This window comes from Leptonychotes weddellii, chromosome 2 (assembly GCF_054177405.1).
Source record: "Leptonychotes weddellii isolate Sample4059 chromosome 2, ASM5417740v2, whole genome shotgun sequence".
In the NCBI taxonomy this organism is placed as follows: domain Eukaryota; kingdom Metazoa; phylum Chordata; class Mammalia; order Carnivora; family Phocidae; genus Leptonychotes; species Leptonychotes weddellii.
The window spans coordinates 40,021,117-40,044,383 of record NC_138370.1 but is presented as its reverse complement, the minus strand read 5'-3'; the positions used below and the strand labels follow the sequence as shown (position 1 = coordinate 40,044,383).

The 23,267-nt window shown below is 45.9% G+C and overlaps 1 long non-coding RNA gene across 1 annotated transcript in view; it reads left to right on the top strand.

Moving 5' to 3' along the window:
• Positions 1-145: 145 nt before the first annotated feature.
• LOC115942100 (uncharacterized) overlaps positions 146-23,267 on the top strand; it is a 25,967-nt gene continuing 2,845 nt past the window's right edge. Inside the window, exons 1-2 of the long non-coding RNA XR_014142080.1 lie at positions 146-234; positions 17,054-17,117. This is a non-coding gene — a long non-coding RNA (uncharacterized LOC115942100). The remainder of the gene's footprint in view (positions 235-17,053; positions 17,118-23,267) is intronic.

Here is a 23,267-nt window from a genome sequence, read left to right as displayed (position 1 = left end):
AGGAAGGGAAGGGCGGCGGCTGGAGAACAGCCTGGGAAGCACTGAAATGCCCAGAAACGTGCTGTGACCGGAAACCTCCTGGGCGTGGCGACAGTGCGAGAGCCAAGGCTCAGCGGGCGCGGGTACGCCCGTCGCGGGCCCTAGGCGGCCCTGGACCGACCCCTCCCGCGCCGTCGGCCCCGTCCCTTCCCCTGATGGACCAGCAATGATTCTCCAGGGCCACTGTCTTCCGCGGTAAGGGGGACGCGGCCATGGGGCCTGAGACCAGGGCTCCGCCCGGCGGCACAAAAACCGCTCTCGCCCTCGCCCCCCCACCTCCCTCCCCAACCCAGGCCCCCGTCCCAGCCCCCCGTCCCACCCTAGCCTGTCCCCCTCCCCGCCCCCGCCCCTTTCCTCTCCGGCTCCGCCTCCCTCCGCCCCTCCCCCTCCTCTCCCTCCCTCCCTGCCCCCCTGGTCCCACCCCGCCCCTCTGCGCCTCCGCGCCCTTCCCGCCCCGCCCCGTCCCCCCCGCGCACCCCGCGGCGCAGCCTCCCGGCGCCGCGCGTCACCGCTCGGCCCACCTCCTCCGCAGCCAATCAGTGCTCTCCTCTGCATCCGGTCCGTGCTCCCGGGGGAAACCTGTGGCCCCAGACGCGGAATCCGGGACAGCGTGTGCAGTCAGCGTGCACGAGTGCGGCTGCGGTGCAGAAGAAACCAGACGATGGGAGGGTGGGGGCCATGAGGGGCGCGCCGTCAATCATTTGGCTGTAGTCGTGGCGCTGCCGCTGTCGCGTGTGTTACCTTTAGCACCTTATGACTTACAAAATGCTTTTCTATGAATGATCTCACTTGGACCTCAAAACAACCCAGGGAGGCTGGCGGGGAGGAGATGAAAACTGGGAGAGGGTAGAGGAATTCGCCCCAGGTCCCAGACTGGGCGGCGGGGCTCGCTTGGGTCAGAGGCCGGCCCAAGCCGGGCTCCACCGCCCTTCTGCTCGGAAACCGAGGACAAGTTGAAGCACGGGTGATTGTCTCGGTCAGCCCCGATCTCGGGTTGAGATCCACTTGCCTGGTCTACTCTTTTAAGAGTGTCGACGGTTGGGGCTTGGAAAAACGGGAAGATGCTGGGGAGAGGGGCGGAGTTTACGGAAGACGTTAAGATTGAGGAAGCCAAGAGAAAGGAGTAAATTCAGAGGGTTACTTTGCGGTTTCTTCTGCTACAAGCCTGACTGATGTAAGGGGAGAAGTTGCATCTGAAAAGGAAAGCCAAAGAAAAAAAAGAAAAAGAAAAGCTTCAGACAGAATGGCAGAAACTCTAGGCAAATAACGCTTTATTTGTGAGTGCCCCCAAGTAAGCACCGGGCAGGGCGCCTGGCGCATCTAGGGGCTTGGCTAATTGGCGCCCGCTCAAATTACAGCGTTGGAACCAGCGCCCCAACACACCCAAAGCAGAGGGCCTGGAATAAAGACTTACTGAGCCTGAGTCCGGTGCAAGCGGATGCTGTTTCGCCAGCTCCCAGTTCCCCTGGGGCCTTACCATTAGCTGCAGCTTCTTCCTCCAGGTATCTGCGGAGCTCACCGCTGGTACCCCAAGGACTCCTTCCCAGTGAGGCCTCCCTGACCCCTGATGTAGGAAAGGTTGGAGTTTGGAGCCGATGGCCAAGAAAGAATTCTTGAGACATCTTTGGTGCAAAAAGGTGCTTTAATTAAAGCAGCGGGGACAGGACCTGTGGGCAGAAAGCACTGGGGTCAGGAAGAGTAGCCTGTTACATACTTCCAAGTTGGGAGGGGGTTAGGGATAGGGTAAGTCTCTAAGGACTTTTGGAAGCAAGGTTTCCAGGGCCTTGAGGGGGCTAGCTAGTGTTGGGAAAAGGTCATTTATTGCTGTCTAATAAAACCTGAGTCATGACACCCTTCATATGTGTATCAGTGGGCCATTTGCTTGGAAGATGATTGCCAACACGTATTTGGGGGGGGGGAGGGTTAGAGATAAAGGAAGTTTCCAAAGGAACTTTTATATGTTAAAGAAGACTTACAGGATCCTGGGGGTGTCGGGGTAATGTTAAGCTAAGATTGCCTTTTGCCGTTAGCAAAGTATTAACGTTGAGGCAGTTGAGTCCCTAGAGAAATGTCACTAGGACTTGTCAATGGGCTGTAGGTAGTAAGGAAATTTAATTTCTCTTTTGCCCCTCTGTTTCCCACATGAACCCCTTCCCTGCCTAATTTTCCTAAAACCCTAGCACTCAGCAGGGGCTAGGCAGTGCTTCTCAAACCTGAAGCCGCCTGTGAATCATCTGGGCATTCTGCCACAGGTGTACACTCAGCTGGCTCAGGATGGGTCCCCGCGTTTCTAACAGGTTCCCACATCGTGGTGCGGCTGCCCTTCTGCCCGGGAATCTGTGGAGGACACTTTAAATAGAAAAGATCAAAAACACTGTACTATATTTTCATACTGATCTTTTTTTACTTCCTTCCTCCCTGCACAAGAACGTAAGTTCAGAAGGGTAAAGATTTGGTCTATTTTGTTCCCTGCTAGGACTCGAGCCGAAGGCAGACGCTTAACCGACTGAGCCACCCAGGCATCCTGAAGATAAATTATTTTTAAAAGCACCATACAGTTCAAAAGTAGAAATTGTGCAGATCACAATATCTAGCTGCAATGCAGTTAAAACTAGTTATTACTAGTAATTAATATTCTAGTAATTATATATTTGAGCATTGCGAAGAGTAGATCTTAAAAGTTCTCATCACAAGGAAAAAATGTGTAACTATGTGATGGGTGTTAACTAAACATCGTGGTGATCATTTTGCAAGATATACATGAATCAAATCATCATGTTTACATCTAAAAGTAATGCAATGTTCCATGTCAATTATATCTCAATTAAAAAACAAAGAAAAGAAAACTAAAAGCACTAGACAGTAAAGCAGGTAACTGGGACTCAATTCTCTACAACTGTTTCTGACCTACCTCTGTGTTTCCCATGGAGTTCAACATAATGCTCTCACACAGGTGGTGACAGTCAATTCAGGTCAAATAAACAAGTGTTTCCTAAACATTCCCAAACACAAATAGCCTGCCCACCCACACCTCACTCCACCAGCAAAAAAAAAAAAAAAGAGAGAGAGAACACCTGTAATTAATGACAAAAGGTTAACTACCTGCAAAGGTTAGAACCCTCTAACTCTGGGGTCAAAGAGAAAGTCGAGACTGAAATGCTAGATCATTTAGAAAATTACACTGAGAACACTGACTTCTGAAAAATAAACTTGAGGAAATTAAGAGGAAGAAGTTAAGGAGGACAAAATAAAAATGGATTATTTAGAAAAGAAAAAAATCCTCGTGAACAAACAAAAAATAAAGTTTTTTTTCTAATTAAGAAAACTGGATGCGGCAGATGGTCAGAAATTGAGGGGAAAATGCAGGTGGTGCCAGGAGAAAAGAGAAAAGGAGTCAAAGCATCCTCACCTCCCCTGCTGCCTGTCACAGCCTGAGGCCACTGCCCCGCAGAGTTCACCTCTACAGCCCATCACGCGCTAGGTCTATGAGCCTGGACAAATTACTCAACCTCTCTCTGAACTTTAGTGTGTTCTTCTCAATAGTAGGGGTGATTTCTACTTTTTCAGCTACTGGTCGGAAAAGACTAAATACAGGGTGTGCATGTGGGGATAGTTGTTATGATTTGTTGATAATGAAATTAGTAATGAGAATGTTAATACCCCGTTTCACCCTATGGGAGGTCCTAAAGAAGAGTATGTGGGTCAAATCTGAGTGCCAAGGGGCGCCTGGGTGGCTCAGTCAGTTAAGTGTCTGCCTTCAGCTCAGGTCATAATCCTAGGGTCCTGGAATGGAGCCCTGCATCGGGCTCCCTGCTCAGCAGGGAGTCTGCTTCTCCCTCTGCCTACCCCCCTACCCCCCGCCAGCTTATGCTCTCTCTCTTGCTCACCCTCTCTCAAATAGATAAATAAAATCATAAAAAAAACAAAACAAAATGGAGTGCCAAGCCAGGGGCCCTGTTCACCCATGACAAAGGGAAGAAAGGCATCCAGCCAAGCAGCTGGTCAACCCGGTCCAGGAGGCTCATGCTGGGCAAGGCAAAACAGGTGCTCCCTCCTCCTCCAATGTCTCCCTGTAGGTGAATGGGGGTGAAAATGAAGGTCTCGCCATCTATATGGAGAGGGACCTGGATTCATTATTCCTGGGGTTTTTCCTCACTCTGCCAGCCTATGGTCAGATCTGAGGATGAACAACATGGACGGGAAGCCCGCTGGAGGGAAGTGGGCAGTTTTCCAGCTTAGATGCTGAGAGTGCTGATGGTGGCAGCAGTGGGATGTTTATGGAATGACAATCCAGGTGTGGACCTCTGGGTGTTTTTAGCTTCTTGCTTGCCTGTACTGGGAGAGGTAGGCCAGTTTGGAGCACCAGGCAGACAGGGGTTCTCTGCATCTGAAGGAGCTTGTGAAGGGAGAACCTGATGTGCACAAGGAGTCCCAAAGGTCACGGTACGAGGAGTGGTGCTCAGTGGCCAGCCATCCTCAGTGTCATGGCCCTGGAGGCAGAGAACAATAAAGAAATTCTAGGTGTTGAGTCCAGCTTGCTCACTTGGCAACTTGGTTTGCAGGCTTTTCTTTCCTGTGGGCAGGTGAGGACATGAGGGGGAAATGCCAGGTTCCTGAACAGAATAAAGTACATAATTGCCAGATATGTGTCCATCAAAACCACATGAAGAGTAAGTCAGAAGATGTAGTGCCGTCTGTTGCATAAGCTGCCCGAAAGAACAAGGTTAGCCAGGAAGAATCTGGTATTTCCAGCTGGGGCTTTCTCTCCTTGCCCTCATGCCCTCATCTGGGTAGAGGCAGAGAGAGAACATTGCCTGGCAGCTCTCTGTGGAATCATCCCCTACATTCCATGATAATCCTCTTCAATTGTTATAATTTGGGCAAGTTGCCTCCATGCCTCAAAGCATGGGCATGTGACCTATGATTCCTATGGTGGTGTTGCCACAGACTTGGGGGAGACCTTTGTCTGAGATTACCTTTGTAAACCTGAATGCAGCCAGGGTAGGTTAGCCATCCTGTGGAGGGATCCTTCCTGAGAATGAAGCAACACTGAGGACAGCAGATCTACTCCCATGTGCTTCAAATTTTGCCAGTAGACAAACTCCCTCTCTTCCCCTCAAGCCAGAGCTTGTCTGACACTTTCAACCAGAGCAGCGCTGATAGACCTATGGGGTTGAATTGCATCTGCCCAAAAGATACATTCAAGTCCTAACCTCTGGTACCTATGAATATGACCTTATTTGAAATTAGGGCCTTTACAGATGTGATCAAGCTAAGATGAGGTCATCGTGGATTAGGGTGGGTCTTATAAGACAAAGGAAATTTGAGCACATAGACACACGTAGTGGAGAACACCATGTGAAGATGGAGGCAGAGATTGGTGTGATGTGTCTACAAGCCAAGGATTATCGGGTGCCTCCAGCAACTGGGAGAGAGGCTAGGAAATTCCCCCTCAGATTCTCTCTCAGAATCTCCAAAAGGAACCAACCCTGCTGACACCTGGATTTTGGACTTCCAGCTTCCAGATCCATGACAGAATGAATTTCTGTTGTTTTAAGCCATCCAGTTTGTGGTCCTTTGTTATAGCAGCTCTAGGAACCTAATGCAACCCTAAGGGACGGTGTTGAGCAGAGTATCACCTCCTTCCTCTTCCTTCCAAGAAACACATGCAAGAGGTTTTTATGAAGTAGAATCGGTAGGATGCCCTATTTTACCGAAAGATGACATTTTGGCAGCTGTTTTCATCAGATCCCTGGCCTCTTGGCTATCCCGCCAACTCTTCCCCCAGCAACCATGCTGAAAGAAATTTTAGTGTGGGCCCTCATCATATCTTGCCTGGATTCCTATAAAGAGTCTGTCATCGGGGTGCCTGGGTGGCTCAGTCGGTGAAGCTTCTGCCTTCGGCTCAGGTCATGATCTCAGGGTCCTGGGATCGAGTCCCTCATTGGGCTCCCTGCTCAGCAGGAAGCCTGCTTCTCCCTCTCCCTTTGCCCCTCACCCCCACTCATGCTCTCTCTCTCTCACTCTACTCTCTCTCTCTCAAATAAATAAAATCTTAAAAAAAAAAAGTCTGTCATCTTTTTCTTTCTTAGTTCTTCCTCTACCCTACTGCCACTTTTCCCCGAACATACTGATTTCATCATTGGTTACCCAGGCTCTGCAGAAGAATCCCAAGCTCGCTAGCACGTCATTCAAGAATTTAAAGAATCTCATCCCAACCTCTCTCTGTGTTGTCCACCATCACTCCCTCGCCATGTGCCCCATACTTTGGTGATACCAAATTATTTGATCTTAAATATTCCACATGCTTTCACAGCTGCATGTTTTTGCAAATCCCGTTCTGTTTGAAATAATCTGTCCGTTAGTTGGCTCACTCAGAAGCCAAGTCCAACCCCCTTCTCTGAGCTGGCTTGCTATATAGAAGCTGGAAAAGGCAAATTATCTCTTGCTCAGACTCTGTTGCTGCTAAGGATAGTTCTGTGGCACAGTTCTGGCCAATGAGATATAAGGAGAAATCTGCCGGGGGGTTTCTGGGAGTCTTTGCTTTCCCGATAGAAGGAGAAAACATGGCTGGCACTGCCCTCCTCATCTTTCTCCTTTGAATGTGGACACAATGGCTGGGCTGCTGCAGCCAACCTGTGACTGTGACTAAAGGTCACGAGAATTCCAGAAATGTCAGCCCTGACATTGTTGAGCTAATGAGTCATCTTGAGTGCCTAACTTATTTGTTATAATAAATATATATTGGATATATCATATATATTATATATAATAGTTCTTTATTATTATCTATTATTATTATTTAAAGATTAATTGATGCTAAGAAAGTAGCATGATCAGGGGCAACTGGGTGAGAGAGAGAGAGCACACAAACACGGTGAGGGGCAGAAGGAGAGGAGAGAGTGAATCTCGGGCAGACTCTGCGCTGAGCGTGGAGCCGGACTTGGGGCTCAATCTCACGGCCCTGAGATCATGACCTGAGCCAAAACCAAGAGTCGGATGCTTAACTGACTGAGTCACCCAGGCGCCCCTATTATTATTATTTTTTAAACCACTGCTAGTTAAGCATTCTGTTACTTGCAGCTGAGGACATTTCTAACCAATACATCGGTAAGCTGTTCAACGTTCTAGATCTTTCTAGTTAAATTGTTGCTTGCTATGAGAAGTAGTCCCATACGTCCCAGTCAGACTATGACTTCCTCCTCTAAGCACCCATGACATTGGGCACTTATCTTAGTTGCAGTACACATCACATTAGAATGAATTGCTTACTTCCTGTGGTAGGCTATGAGCTCTGATCTTAGTCTTGCATGTACCTGCCCAAGGCATGATGGCACCCAGCAGAGTTGCCTGTACAAAGAGTAAGGGCTCCAAAAACACAGCCCAAGTGGAGGATTCCATTCACTGCATTGTAGCCGCTGGCAAGGATTCTCACCCTTTGAGATCTATAAGACAATGGCCGACCCACCTCACTGGGTCAGTTCCACACTCTGTCTAGGCAGATTGTGCTCTACAAGTCCATCCATCCAGCAGATACTTGCCGTGCTTTCATGTGAAAGATGCTGTGGTATGCTCTGCACAGGACAAAAAGAAAGGAAGGGCACATCTTGTGTTTTAAGGGAATACCTTAATAAGGAAGTTTATGTTTCTCTTGCATATGTCTTAAATAACAATGCAACCAGAGGGGTGGAAGAAATACATATTTGTTTGCAATGTGTGCATCCCTGGCTGCATGTGAGAATGATCTGGTTGCTTTTACAAAAAAGGCAAATGCCCAGGGGTACCTGGGTGGCTCAGTTAGTTAAACATCCAACTCTTGATTTCTGCTCAGGTCATGATCTCAGGGTTGTGAGATGGAGCCCCCCCATCGGGCTCAGGGTGGAGTCTGCTCGAGATTCTCTCTCTCCCTCTGCCCCTCCCCCCCACTCAGGCTCTCTCTCAAATAAATAAATTATATATATAGTTTATTTGTATATATATAAATAAATATATATATGTATTATATAGATATAAAATATATATATGTGTGTGTGTATATATATATATATATATATATTTTTTTTTTTTTTTTTAAGGCAAATGCCCAGGCACTCTCCCTGGGGAGCCTGATGAAATTGGTCAGCTGCTCCTTTCCCCACCCCATCTGATTTTTTATTTTTATTTATTTATTTATTTTTAAAGATTTTATTTATTTATTTGAGACAGAGAGAATGAGATACAGAGAGCATGAGAGGGAGGAGGGTCAGAGGGAGAAGCAGACTCCCCGCCGAGCAGGGAGCCCGATGCGGGACTCGATCCAGGGACTCCAGGATCACGACCTGAGCCGAAGGCAGTCGCTTAACCAACTGAGCCACCCAGGCGCCCCCCATCTGATTTTTTAAAGCTCCCTAGGTGATTCTAATTCCAGTCAGGGGTGAGAACCACTGTTTTAAAAGAGGGAGAGATGTGGGCTAGGAAGGCATCTTGGAGGTCATGGTCTCTGGACCAAACCTTGAGGTATAAGGGAAGGTTGGACCACAAGGAGCAGGGGTATCTGAGGAGCGAGGAGCCTCAGGAATGAAATATCAGTGTAGCTGTCAGCCAATCAACCAGACTAGTTGCAGAAGAGGGTTCTAATAGGTCAGTACTGGGAAATACAACTAGAAATATAAGTGGGTGTGTAAGGGGAAGGGCCTTGAATGCCAGACCAACAAAGTTAGACCATTCCGAAGGCAAGGATCGCCATTCTGATGGCGATTTTTATGCTAAGGAAGTAGTATGACCAGGGGCACCTGGATGGTTCAGTTGGTTAAGCATCAGACTCTTGATCTTGGCTCAGGTCTTGATCTCACGATCGTGAGTTCAAGCCCCATGTTGGGTTCCACGCTGGACATAGAGCCTACTTAAAAAAAAAAAAAAAAACTACAAAAAAATTTTTTTAAAAAAGAAAGCGTGATCGAAGAGAAATTGAAGAAGAAACTCTGCATGCAGGAGGAATAGGGACTGTATGAATTAGTAAACAAGGATATCGTCTGTTAAGATCATTACACTCAAGCTAACACAGGCACTGGTGAGGTTGCCGGTGGACCTGAGGTGCTCCCAGGTTAACCTTCCTTCCCACAGCGTCCACTGGCAGCTTCTGCCCCGTTCAGACAGGGATGTTTCGAAGAGAACCCCAGGTTTCTTTGGAGTTCCTTGTTATCAGCCCTCATGTTCCTTTCATCCTTTTCTGCCTAATGCCTGTCATAGCACATCAGAGTATCTGGCACCTTTCAGGTTCTCGGGAAACAGAAAGGAAGAAACCCGCCACACAACTCAGGTAGGCTCAGCTGCAAGGCATGCTGGGAGCTCAGAAACATGGGAGGGTAGGGAAATGGAAGAGAAGGCCAGACCCAGCTGGAGCTGGAAGAAATAACTTGCTGTCAGGCTGGCCTCAGGTGTGCGTGGAAGACTGCACAATTCAGAACATTCCAGGGGCTGTGGTGAAGCCCCAGGAATTGCCTGAGTCTGGGAGCCAAGGAAGTGCAAACTTGAGAAGGTTGGGAGGGCCCCAGCAGGGGCGTGTGCAGGTGGCAGACCAGCTGAAGAACCGCAATCCCAGCTGCTCAGTGGGCAGGAGGGTTCTGGCCAAGGGGAACAGCCCGAGAGCTCGGCAGGGTATCGGGTCCAGACCAGAGCGGAAGGGCCAAACAGAAGATGCGGCCACATCCCCAGTGGAACGACAAGGCCAGCACAGCCAGCATCTGGGCCAAGTTGTAGCGCTGAGGGCATATGGGGGTGTGAGCTTCACCTGAGCCTGGGGCTCACGGCAGCAGGGATAGGTCCGGCCCCCGCTGGGTAGTGGGATTGATACGACCAGTGCTCTATGCAGCACTGACTCTGGGGCTACTGGGGGCCGTCCCACCGGCCACATCTCCATCCAGTCAAGATGGGGAGGTGCTGAAGATGCCCAAGGCCAAGGTGCCCGTGAGAAACAAAACAGGAGTTGTTGGTCTGTTTTCAAGACCTAGCATGGGTTCCAAATCAATGCAGTGGAAACACAAATTTCTGGCCTCTTCTGTCCTCTCTGCAAGAGAGATGATGTGACCAGTATCCCTTCCCTGCCCTTCACCACGCCCAGACCACAGAGGCCCCACCTGTTCCTCGTCCATCCCAGCCTTGCTGAGCCTGCACTCATGTGCTCTCTCCAGGGTCCTCAGGCAGCCAAGAGGTTGCTCCAGGGGCAGACGCCGTGGGGAGGCAGGCAGGCAGGCAGTGGACTGTTGGGAAAAGGGCCCTGGCCTCGAGTCAGAAGAAGTTCCAGTCCCGATTGCATCACGAATTTACCGCATGCCCTTGAGCACAGTACACACAAAGCCTGTCATCTTGCCCACACGTGGCCCAGATGTTTTCCAAGTTCCCTTCCTGCTCTGCCACTCCGAGGCTTCCCATTAGTGTGTGAATAGCAGGCCAGGCATGTGGTGAGTTAGGACAAAAGCCAAATGGCCACTCGGAGTCTGTCCCCTAACGGCTGCCACTTCTGTCTCTCCCAGCCTTTCTCGATGCTGCCGCTCATCGTTGCTCATTGGGTCACCGTGCTGTGCAATGCATGGGAGGAGGTGGAGGGGGGCAGTTGTTGGGAAATGGTGTCGACACCGAGCAACCAAACGGCTTTTGTGAGGTAGAAGCCTCGGTGCCCTGCCCAGAACCACTGCCAGGCCCCTGTGCGGGGTGGCTGTGGGGGACCTGCAGCCCCCCTCGCCTCCACGGTGACCCTTCCCTGATGAGGGCCACCCACAGCCACAAACTGATGTCATTTACAGAGCTGCCCCCTTTGCCTCAAGGTGGGTCAGCTCTACAGTGCAGTTTATGTTCTAGGAGCTTCCCCCTGTGGATTAAGCTAAACCTAGACTTTACTTATTTTTTTAGCCAAAAGAGAGTCGACAGATGATGTTACATTAGTTTCAGGCGTGGTATAATGATTCCACAAGTCCATATGTAATGCTGAGCTCACCACAGTGTAGCTACCCCCGTCTGTCACAATACCACTGACCATCTTCCCTGCTCTACTTTTCATCCCCATGACTTATTCCTTCCATACTGGGAGCCCCTACCTCCCGCGCCCCTTCACCCATTTTGCCCATCTCCCTACCCCCCTCCCTCTGGCAACCACCAGTTTGTTCTCTAAATCTATGGCCCTGTTTCTGCTTTTTTGTATGTTTCAAACCTAAACTTGACTTGAGACTACATCCTTGCTTGGTCCCAGCCCTTACCCCTCGGTCCCTCACAGGGTTTTCCTGCAGAGCATTCTCTGAATAAATCACTTTCACAAGAGCATCTGTCTCAGGTCCTGCTTCTAGGGACTTGATCCAAGACAGGGTGTTTTTAATAATGCCATCGATGAGTAAAACACAAATGTGGACAAAGCACGTATGAGAGTACGGGAAATAAACTCCCAGATTCACTCTTTTTTTTTTTTTTTTAAGGAAAAAAGAAAAGTCTGCAACAAGTCTGTTTGTGGGGGAAAGGAAGCAAAGACCAGCTTCCTGTTTGTCCCAGGAGAGCAGTAAGCTGAGTGGTTCCCTTCCCTCGTATTGAAACGCCATTTTGCCTCATGCTTTTCCTAAACATCACGGGGCAGCCGAGAGCTCCCCAAATCAAGATCAGTCCCATTTTCTCGAACAGCTATTCAAGAAAGTAACTGTAACCTCTTTTGATTGCACAAGGGGCAGGAGCCCCCTATAATGAAACTCCAGTAGTGAATGTGGTGCAAAAAGGCTACGGAGGCCTAAACTACCCAAACTCCCCCAGCCCACAGTGGCCACTCATGTCCAACTGAGGTGACCTAGTAAATAAAAGCCGTGCCTACTGAAAAGCTCTCCCGGGCCCCTGAACTGTTGTCAGGCACATCTTTCCGATGTTCTCACATGGCTTTTAAGAGCACAGGCCCTGGAATCAACATGCCCAAGTTTGATTCCTGGCTCTTTCCCTTGGTGGCCGTGTGGCCTCGCCTCAGTGTCCTCATGTGTCAGATCAAGGGCTCTTAGGTTATTAATGCATCAGTACAAGGGATGAGCTGAGAACGGCGTTTGGCACAAGGTGAGGTATAACACATGTTAACTTATTATTATCATAAGAACTCATTGCTCATTCATTGGCGGGCACTTGGGTCTCCACCACTAAGTTGCTATATGTATCTGAGCAAAACACTTAAGCACTTTACGCTCTTAAACACAAGGTTCAGCAGGATGCCCTCTGAAGTCCTTTCCGGACCTAAAATTATATGAGTCAATGAACTACCGATGTCAACTTTGAATTCATTTCCAGGTCCTGAACTGTCCTGGTAACCGGGGCGTTTTTCTCATTTATCCATGATAATTTCAATGTTGATAATTTTATGTGTTGACTAGACTGGACCACAGGATGCCCAGATATTTGGTTAAAAGTGATTCTGAGTGTGTCTGTGTGGGCATTTCTGGGTGACATTAACATGTGAATCAGGAGACTGAGTAAACAGATTGCCCTCCCCAATGTGGGTGGGCCTCATCCCATCTGTTGGAGGCCTGACTAGAACAGAAAGGTGGAAGAAGGGAGAATTTACTCTCTCTGCTGATTTTCAAGCTGGTACATTGGCCTTCTGCACTCCAGCTGGAACTTCACCACCTAATTTACAGTAAGACTGAAATATAATAAGATATAACATAAAATAAATCTATTTATGTATCACCCCAGTGTCCAGAACACTGCTATACTAATTTGTGAGGACTGCCATAAGAAAAAAGCAGACTGGGTGACTTAAAGGAGATAACTTTAGGGGAGGGGGGTGGGAGGATGGGTTGGCCTGGTGGTGGGTATTGAGGAGGGCACGTTCTGCATGGAGCACTGGGTGTTGTGCACAAACAATGAATCATGGAACACTTCATCTAGAACTAATGATGTAATGTATGGGGATTAACATAAGAATAAAAAAAAAATTAAAAAAAAAAAAGGAGATAACTTTATTTTCTCACTATCTGGCAGCTGCAAGTCCGTGATCAAGGTGTCGGCAGGGTTGGTTTCTTCTTCCTCCCTCCTTGCTTGTAGACGGCTATCTTCTCCTATTGTCTTCACATCGTCTTCACTGTGTGTGTGTCCGTGTCTTAATCTCCTCTTCTTATAAGGACACCAGTCATATTGGATTGGATTCCACCCCACTGACCTCATTTTATCTTAATTACCTCTTTAAAGGGTCTGTCTCCAAATACAGTCACTTTCTGAGGTACTGGGGATTCGGGCTTCAACCCTAACCATATTCAATTCAATATGAATTTTTGGAGGACATAATTCGTAGCAACTGCTTAATATGTAGTAGGCACGCAGCAAACATGTGTTAGACAAATGATAAAACCATGAGCATACCAGTAGAAAAATAACTAAAGGAAAGACACTGGAAAATCACAAAAGAAAAACTCAAATGGACAGTAAACACATAAAAATATGCCCAGTCTCATTGAAATCACAGAAACACAAATTAAGACAACATTGAGATATTATCATTGTGCCTATCAAAATGGCCAAGATGAAAAAGAACAGACAATAGCCACCTGGACGAGGACAGATATGTGGAACCCAGCTCTTTGTTACCTTGCTAGTAAGAATGTACTTGAAACACACCTTGGGCAAGGCAGCTTAGCATCATTTTTCTAAAGTACCGCATTCTGGCAGGTGAGCAGACATCCTTAAAGAAGTGACCTGAAGGGTAGGTCTTAGCCAAGTGAAGGAGGAGGGAGGAGCAAATAAGGCAGAGATAAGGCCTTTGTGTGAAGGCCCGGTGGTCAGAAAGCACAGTGCCTTCCAAGAGGCGGGAGAGTAAGGAGGGGAGGGTCCCTATCATGCTGTCTGTCCTAGACCAAAGTCAATGTGAATGTCGTCTTCCTCCCCAAATCCCACTGCATCAACATCTCCATTCACATCTAGTGCATCACCCTGGTTTATTTGCTCAATTACAACTTATCATTATCTAAAGGGCCTTTATTTATACAATTTATTTAAATATCTGTTAATATATCTGTTTCTTCCTCCAGTCGACAAGAATAAGAGTTTTGGTCCTTTTACCAATGGCAGTTGTAAGCCTCTGAAGGGATTTGAGCAGAAGGTGATATGCAGGTGTGCATTTTAGAAAGATCACTCCAGCTACTGTGTGCAAAACCCTCTGAAGATTGGAGGCAGGGTGGCACATCAGGAGGCTGCTCAATAACCTGACCAAAGATTACAGTGACCAAACCAGTGGAGGAACAGTAGGGAGTGAGACAGTAAGTGGATGCTGGAAAAATATGAGAGTCAGCATCAATAGACTTGCAATGTATTCGACCTTGGGAGAAGGGAGTATGGGTGCCATCTAGTTTTTGGCTGGAGGAGTTGAATGGTGGTAATACTTTCTGAGGGAGTAAAGGAACAGGAGGAGGAGTTTGAGGGGAAGAAGTCAATTTCCATCTTAAACACATTGAGTTTGAAGTACTAGGAGATATTCCCATAGTGAAGTCCTAGGAGGCAACATATAGATATTATCTATATAAAGTCAAAAGTGGAAGCCAAAATCCATAGTTGGGATGAAACAACCCACATAGGGTGCTAAGGCTACCCAGGACCTGTCTACACAGCCCCAACCACTAGGGTCCTGAACAACACAAATCAAGGCCGGTCTCATGGGGCTGCCAGGACATGGAAGACGTTACAGGGCTTCATGGTGAGGCCAACACCATGGAAGGTGAACATTGTCCCCACATAAGGCTGATTCTGAGAGAAAGATTTCACAAAGATTTTATGAAGTCCAAAAATTATAATACAGTATCTTTTATAAAGGCCCTTCCTTAACCCCAGCATCTTCCCTTCCCAACACAGTAACCATGTACATACAAATCGGAGTCGGGGGGAGGGTGCCTTAAAGAAGAGGCAATTTGGGGCGCCTGGGTGGCTCAGTCATTAAGCATCTGCCTTCGGCTCAGGTCATGATCCCAGGGTCCTGGGATCGAGCCCCGCATTGGGCTCCCTGCTCAGTGGGAAGCCTACTTCTCCCTCTCCCATTCCCCCTGCTTGTGTTCCCTCTCTCACTGTGTCTCTATCTAATAAATAAGTAAAATCTTTTTTAAAAATGTTAAAAAAAAAAAGAAGAGGCAATTTTTCCTTTGTCATGTGTGTTGAAAAACCCTTTCTCAGTTCATTGTTTATCTTTTGACTTTGTGTGTGGTTTCTTGTTGTTGCAGTATAATTGACAGGTGATATTTTAAAAAAGATTTGATTTATTTGAGAAAATGAGTGAGAGCAATAGAGAAAGCACAAGTTGGGGGGAGTGGGGAGGTGGAGAAACAGACTCCCCGCTGAGCGGGGAGCCTGACCCAGGGCTCGATCCCAGGACCCCGAGATCATGACCTGAACCGAAGGCAGACGCCTAACTGACTGAGCCACCCAGTTATACATATACCACATTTCCTTTATCCGTTCATCTATCTGTAGACACTTGGGCTGCTTCCCTATCTTGGCCATTGTACATAATGCAGCACTGGACATGGAGGTGCGGATATCTTTTCAAGTGAGTGTTTTTATTTTCTTTGGATAAATTCCCAGTAATGGAATTACTGGATCATAGGGTAGTTCTGTTTTTAACTTTTTGAGAAACATCCATACTGTCTTCCACAGTGGCTGCACCAGTTTGCGTTCTCACCAACGGGGCACGAGGGTCCCTTTCCCCACTGTTTCTGGTATTGTTCATACACAAGAGTATAAATGTTTTCAGAAATCAAATTTAAGTCATCAACTATTTTCCTTAGGATTTTTGAGGTTAAGCCTGGAGCTCCCAATGTTCAATAAATCCCCTTTTTCTTTGTTCTTTATGAGTCGATTCTGAAGATTAAAAAACAAACAAACAAAAAACCCCACAAGAACTCACAAGGTAGGATCAGCAATATCTTAGGTGAAGAACTCTATTTTTTACATAAGCCAGGTTATGTTTTGCCGCCCCATTGAATTTTAAAAATTCAGTATTGTGTTTATCCTAGAATTGATTTTTGAGGATGCAGGCATTCACAGGACACTGTGTCCTTTCTTAAATACCTCTCAGGAAAAAAAATCAGGCATCACTAATCAGATCTATACAATTGGCTTGTTTCAGTTTTTGGACTGTGTGAATGTTGGATTGGTTTATGTTTCTCCCTTTGCACTGGATGCTAGGATACTCAGATCCAATCTTATTTATGCTTCCTTTAACAAAAAGTTCATCTTCCCAAAGCATGTGTTTGGGAATTAATATTTGCTCTGCTTTTAAGTTTTTTCTATCTTTTATTTCCCTTCCTCCAATTTATCTTTTTATTTTTTTACTTGTCTTTAATACAGCATATCAAATCCTTATTGAAAGTGGGTAGGAGGGGGGCGCCTGGGTGGCTCAGTCGTTTAAGCATCCAACTCTTGATTTTGGCTCAGGTCATGATCTCAGGGTTGTGAGGTCCAGCCTGGAGTTGGCTCTGTGCTGGGTGTAGAGCCTGCATGGGATTCTCTCTCTCCCTCTCCCTCTGCCCTTCCCCTCCACACCCTCTCCCCTTGCACACACTCGTGGGTGCTCTCTATCTCTCTCTCTCAAAAAAAAAAAAGGGGGGTGAGAAAGATAAGAATGGGGGGTAAAAGAGAAAGATGGGGGTAAGGAACAAACTCTTCTAAGACTTGTACTTGGCAATCAACATCCATTATTTACATTACCAAATTACATTTAACTTCACCATGGGGTTCCTTCATGTAGAATTCCCTGAAAACATTTACATTTTCCTTTGCTTTAATAAAAAGCAGTTTCCCATAGACACAGTATCTCTCCAACATGTCTGCTGTGTAAAGCAAATTTTATCTGTATTTCAAAAGAGTTTTGCCCAGGTCCAGCAACATCTGTATGTAATGGGAAGAACCCAGCTCCATGCTGAACTCCAGCCTCCTCTGGTCGTTGCCCTTTGTCTATCCTAGCTGGCTGTGTGGTGAAGTGTCTGAATATGTTAGCCGGCTCTCCTACAGGCATGTTCCTTTCCATCCTCACTAGGAAGAGACAGAGATGTGGAGTTGATGTGATCACTCACCAACCCAAAGTGCCAGAGGCAAAGCAGGTAAGAACTCCTGTCTTCACTCCCTGGGCTTTTGCCACCATGTCACATTGCATCCTTCTTTCCCAAATGATTCCAATAATGTTCTCACTGCTATTTAGCAAAAATATACAGTGTACATCTGTGCAGTAGTCTCTCTTAGACACATGAACACACACACAACTTTTAACTATGATGTATAGCTTATTCGATATACATTTCCAGGTCAAAATTAAAAATATAAATCTTGGGGGGTGCCTGGCTGGCTCAGTCAGTTGAGTGTCCCACTCTTGATTTCGGTTCAGGCCATGATTTTGGGGTTGTGGGATCGAGCCCCATGTCAGGCTCCATGCTCAGTGGGGAGTCTGCTTGGGATTCTCTCTCTCCATCCCCCTCTGCCCCTCCCCCCACTCACGTGTGTGCTTTCTCACTCTCTCTCTCTCTAAAATAAATCTTAAATATGTATATATATACATATACATATATGTGTGTGTGTGTATATATATATATATACACACAAAAATCTTGGTCTCCTTACACCCACTATGATGGCTACTATAACAACAAAAAATAGGGAAAAAAGCCCAGAAAATAACAAGTGTTGGCAAGGATGTGTAGAAATCGAAACCCTTGTGAACCACTGATAGATTGGTACAACTGCAATGGAAAATAACATGGAGGTTCCTCAAAAAATTAAAAACAGAGTTACTATATGATTCAGCAATCCTACTTCTGGGTACATACCCAAAAGAACTGAGAGCAAGTTCTCAAAGAAATTTGTATACCTATGTTCATTTTAGCATTATTTATAATATAGTCAGGAGAACAAGCTAAGTGTCCACCAACATTTGAATGGATAAAGAAAATGTGGTGTGTGGACAAAGAAGACGTGGTATATATATATGTATATACACACACACACACACAATGGAATATTATTCAGCCTTAAAAAGAAGGCTGTCATATGCTACAACATGGATGCACCTTGAGGACATTACATTCAGGAAAATAAGCCAGTCACAAAAAGAGAGTTACTATATGATTCCATATGATAATATGAAGCATCTAGAATAGTATAGAGACAATGCAATGTATAGAGAAAATACAACAGTGGTTGTAGGGGCTGGGGGTTGGGGGAAATGGAGAGATGTTGTTTAATGGGCGTACAGTTTCAGTTTTGCAAGATGGAAGAGTTCCATAGATTTGTTGCACAACATGCATATAGTTAAGACTACTGAGCTGCACATTTAAAAAAGGTAAGATGACTCAAAAAAAATGGATCACAGACCTAAATGTAAAATGCCACCTCATAGAAGATAACACAAGAGAAAATCCAGATGACCTTGATGACTTTTAAGATATGACACCAAAGGCACAATCCTTGAAAGATTAATAAGCTGGACTTCATTAAAATTAAAATATTCTTCTCTGTGAAAGATAATGTCAACAGAATGAAAAGACAAGCCACAGACTTGAAAAAAAGTATTTACAAAAGACATATCTGACAAAGGACGGTTGGCCAAAATATACAAAGAACTCTTGAAACTCAACAATAAGAAAACAAACAACTTGATTAAAAAATGGGCCAAAGACCTTAACAGACACCTCACCAAAGAAGATATACAGATGGCAAATGAGTATGTGAAAAGGTAATCCATGTCATATGTCACCAGAGATAGACAAATTTAAAAAACAGTAAGTACCTCTACACAATTCTTAAAATGGCTAAAATCCAGAACACCGACAACCCCAAATGCTGATAAGAATGTGGAGCCACAGAAACTTTCATTCATTGTTGGTGGAATATAAAATGGTATAGCGACTTTGGAGTACAGTTTGGCAGTTTCATACAAAATGAAACATACTCTTATCATATGATCCAACAGTCACACTGCTTGGTATTACCCAAAGGGGTTGAAAACTTATGCCCACACAAAAATCTGCACACAGATGTCTGTGCAATTTTGTTCATAATTGCCCAAACTCAGAAGCAACCAAGATGTCCTTCAACAGATGAAGAGATAAACTGTGGTACATTCAGACAATGGAATATTATTCTGCAACTTTATTTATTATTTTTAAAAGATTTATTTATTTGAGAGAGAGAGTGCAAGTAGGGGGAGGGGAAAAAGGGGGGAGAGGGGAGAGAGAAGCAGCATGGAGCCCAATGCGGGGCTCGATTCCACAACCCAGAGATCATGACCTGAGCTCAAATCAAGAGTCAGACACCCAACTGACTGAGCCACCCAGGTGCCCCTATTCAGCGACTTTAAAAATGAGTTTTGAAGCCATGAAAAGAGATGAAGGAAACTTAAATGCGTGTTACTGAGTGAAAGAAACCCATCTGAAAATGCTATGTATAGTACGATTTCAACTCTATCACATTCTGGGAAAGACAAAAGTATGGAGACAGTAAAAAGATCAATGGTTGCCAGGGATTGGGAGAGGGAGGAATGAGTAGGGAGAGCACAGAGGATTTTAAGGCACTGAAACTGTTTTGTATGATACTGTAATGATGGTAACATGTCACTATACATTTGCCTAAACCCACAGAACATACACCAAGAGTGAACCCTAATGTGAACTATAGACACTGGATGATAAAGATGTGTCAGTGTAGGTTCATCAATTGGAATAAATGGACCCCTCTGCTGGGGGATGCTGATAGTGGGGAGGCTGTGCATATGAAGATCAGGGAGTATATGGGAACTCTGTTCCTTCCACTCAGTTTTGCTGGGAACCTAAAGCTGCTCTAAAAAGTATACTAAAAAATAATAATTGAAAAAGTGGTTAAGATGGTAAATTTTGTTATGTGTTTTACTACAATGAAAAAACAACACTTGTTTGGTCTCTAAGGGACTATTCAAACTACATCAGTTTGAGACATTCCAAATTTGACTTCCATGAGAAAAGATTAATAAATTTGTGTTTTGGGGCGCCTGGGTTGCTCAGATGGTTAAGCATCTGCCTTCAGCTCAGGTCATGATCTCAGGGTCCTGGGATCGAGTCCCGCATCAGGCTCCCTGCTCCACAGGAAGCCTGCTTCTCCCTCTGCCTTTCTCTCTCACTCTGTCTCTCATGAATAAATAAATAAAATCTTTAAAAAAATAAAATAAATAAATAAATAAATTTGTGTTTTGGGGGCATCTGGCTGGCTCAGTCAGTACAGCATGCTACTCTTCATCTCAGGGTCGTGAGTTCGAGCACCATGTTGGGGGTAGAGTTTACTTAAAAAAATAAATTAAAAAAATAAAACTAAGTTTGTGTTTACAAATGTCAATATCAATAAACCCACATATTGTAGTAAAAAAACCATGATTACTTATATGCTAATTCAAAAAGCTGAAAAGGACTTTATTCAGTAGCATTATCAGTTTGTCTAGGACATTAAGCTCTGAAATTTTAATTTGTCCTGTGCATCTCCCCGCCCCCCCACCTTCATGAATCGTGACGTGTCTTTCTCTGCCCTCACCTCTCCCCGTTGGCCCTCTCATCTCTGATGCATATCCATCACACTGAGCCTAATTCCATGAACCTCCTTACAGACACAGGCAGACCAGCAGGAGACTTCATGTCGGGCCTTACAGATCTCAGAAGCACATTGAAACAGCTTAGCTTGAAGCAGAGCCTGAATCAGGAGGGGGTCTGCTGGGCACTGCCGGGGCTTCAGTCCATGGGAGTACTGAGACATCACTGTAAGTGTAAGGAGAGGGCAAATTCCTAGTTCCCTTGGCATTCTGCTTCCAAAATGGTGCTGAAATCTGTCTGCTGAGGCTCCTCTCCTTTATATAAGGATCGATTTATACCTTTATTAAGTTCTTTTACCATAATATTGGTAGAGTCTCAGGAGGGAGAGGGCATGAATATTTGTAATTACAACTCCTAAAGCTCTGATCCTCTTTGATACTGTATGTGTGTGTACACATGTGTGCATGTGCACACACGTGTGGGCACACATTTCAGGATAAGAACAGAATTTGGCAGGCAAGCAAGTTGCTCGGGAAGCCACTATGGGACCTCTGTGTTTCAAAGGTAGAGACCCACCTCAGCAATTCAAGTGGGTTGTCCATGAGGGGGTAGAGACCAGCCTTTGGTGGGAAGAGGAGAGTGGATTCCCTGAGCCTGCAGGAGGAAGGCCTGGTGAGTTTGGGGGAGAGGCAGACACCTGAGCCCCACTCGTGTACAACTGAATCCAGCTTTGTAGATTTACAGTCATGGCTGAATTTTGTTTATTTCAGGAAAGCACGAATAAATTTGCTTTAAATCACTTAATATAATTTGCCACACTAACATATGACGGAAAAGCATTTTTTCTCAACAGATGCAGAAAAGGTTTTCAGTGTAAGTTTTTTTTCCTGTTTTTTTTTTTTTTTTTTAAATAGGCATGTGTATGCAAGTTGGCATAAATAACGTCCTGTCATAAAGCTGTCTTAGGCGCCTGAACTGCCCTCGCCTGTATGGGGTCTTCCACCTCCGCACGCCCCCTCGGTCAGGCAACGCCGTACACGCTCCATTCCGTGCTCGGAACAATCGCCCCCCAGCAGGCACTATCCACTGGCCTTCTTTTTGGAGCAATCAGGGGCTTGGAGACTGAGGCACCGCCAAGAAATCTTGAGAAGGCTTTGTCTTCTGTGTCATAAAACTTAACATGTCAAAAAGAAAACAGAACAAAACCCTGCCCCTTGCCATCCCTCACCCTCAACTCCAACTTCTCTATTACATCCTTTCCATAAATATTTAAATAAGTTCAAATTTGTTCCATCTTTAAAAAAAAAATAGCTCTATCCCGTTAACACCCTATTGCTTTCTTGTCCTCTGTGGCACATTTTCCAGAAAGGGCCATCTTTCTTTCTTCCTCTTCTCACTCAGCAAAGCACTCTGGTCTAGCTCCCATCCCCAGCAATCTTTGAGTCTATGGTTCCCATCAATGATGAACCGAACCAACTGCTGTGCAGCCCTTCATTTAAACTCATCCCAAAGCACGTGGCATCACAGCTCTATAAAAACACTCTTCTCCCTAGTCCCATGGCCTGGTTCTCCTTCCAGTTTCTTTCTGTCTCTTCAACCTCCTTTTAGCTTCTCCTCTATCCAAATCTGTCAGTGCTGCAGGCCCCTGGGGTTTCTCCTAGACTCTCTTCTCTTTCCCTCTCTCCCCTAGACTACATCATCCATGCTATAGCTTCATTGACCACCCTTTTGCTGATTAAGACCAAAATCTGCATCTGCATCCCAGCTCCTTCCTCGGGGTTGAAGACTCCGTCTGTCCAGTGACCTGTCCACACTTGGACTGGGTTCTCTGACAAGCCCTCAATTCCTTGGGACCACTGGGCTGGCTGTCCTTCAGGAAACGGCGCCATCATCCGATAGCCTTGGGGTGGCATGTCCCATCATTCACCCCATCCTGTTGATTTTACTTCCTAGATGTCTCTCAAATCTATTTTTTGCCCCATCTTCATTAGTTTTAAGCCACTATAATCTCTTCATCCTCACCAATCTATTCCATATCCATTCTTGTTCTTCTCAAGCTCATTCTCTAAGTTTAAAAGAGTGGGGTTTTTTTGTTTTTTTAAGATTTTATTTATTTGAAAGAAAGCAAGAGAGACCATGAGCTGGGGGAGAGGCAGAGGGAGAGGGAGAAGCAGACTCCCCGCTGAGCAGGGAGCCTGATGTGGGGCTCGATCCCAGGACTCTGGAATCATGACCTGAGCTGAAGGCAGAAAGGCAGACACTTAACCCATTGAGCTACCCAGATGCCCCAAAAGAGTGGTCTTTTGATAATGCAAATCTATGTTGCTCCGCTGCTTGAAATCCTTCAACAACTTCCTCATGCTCTTGGAACGACATCCATCATCGTGAGCTTGGCCTCCGAGGCCTGCCTGTTTTGTTTGTCTGTTTCTGACTGCTTGGTCAGTCTCATCACCGACCTTCTCCGGGTTTCTCGCACATGTTCTTCTTACCATAACAGCATATGCTGCTTCCTCTGCCTAGAATGTTCTCTGCCTTTTCCCCCAGCGGTTGCAGCTCAGCGTCCAGGGCGTGGTCTAAGGCGACCTCCTCTGTTCCCTCACATTTGTTCAAGTCCCCATGTCACAGGCACTCAAAGTGTTCTTCACATCTTCCTAACACCATTATAATGTGTGTAGTTTTTTATCTGTTTACTTTTCCTGCTAGACG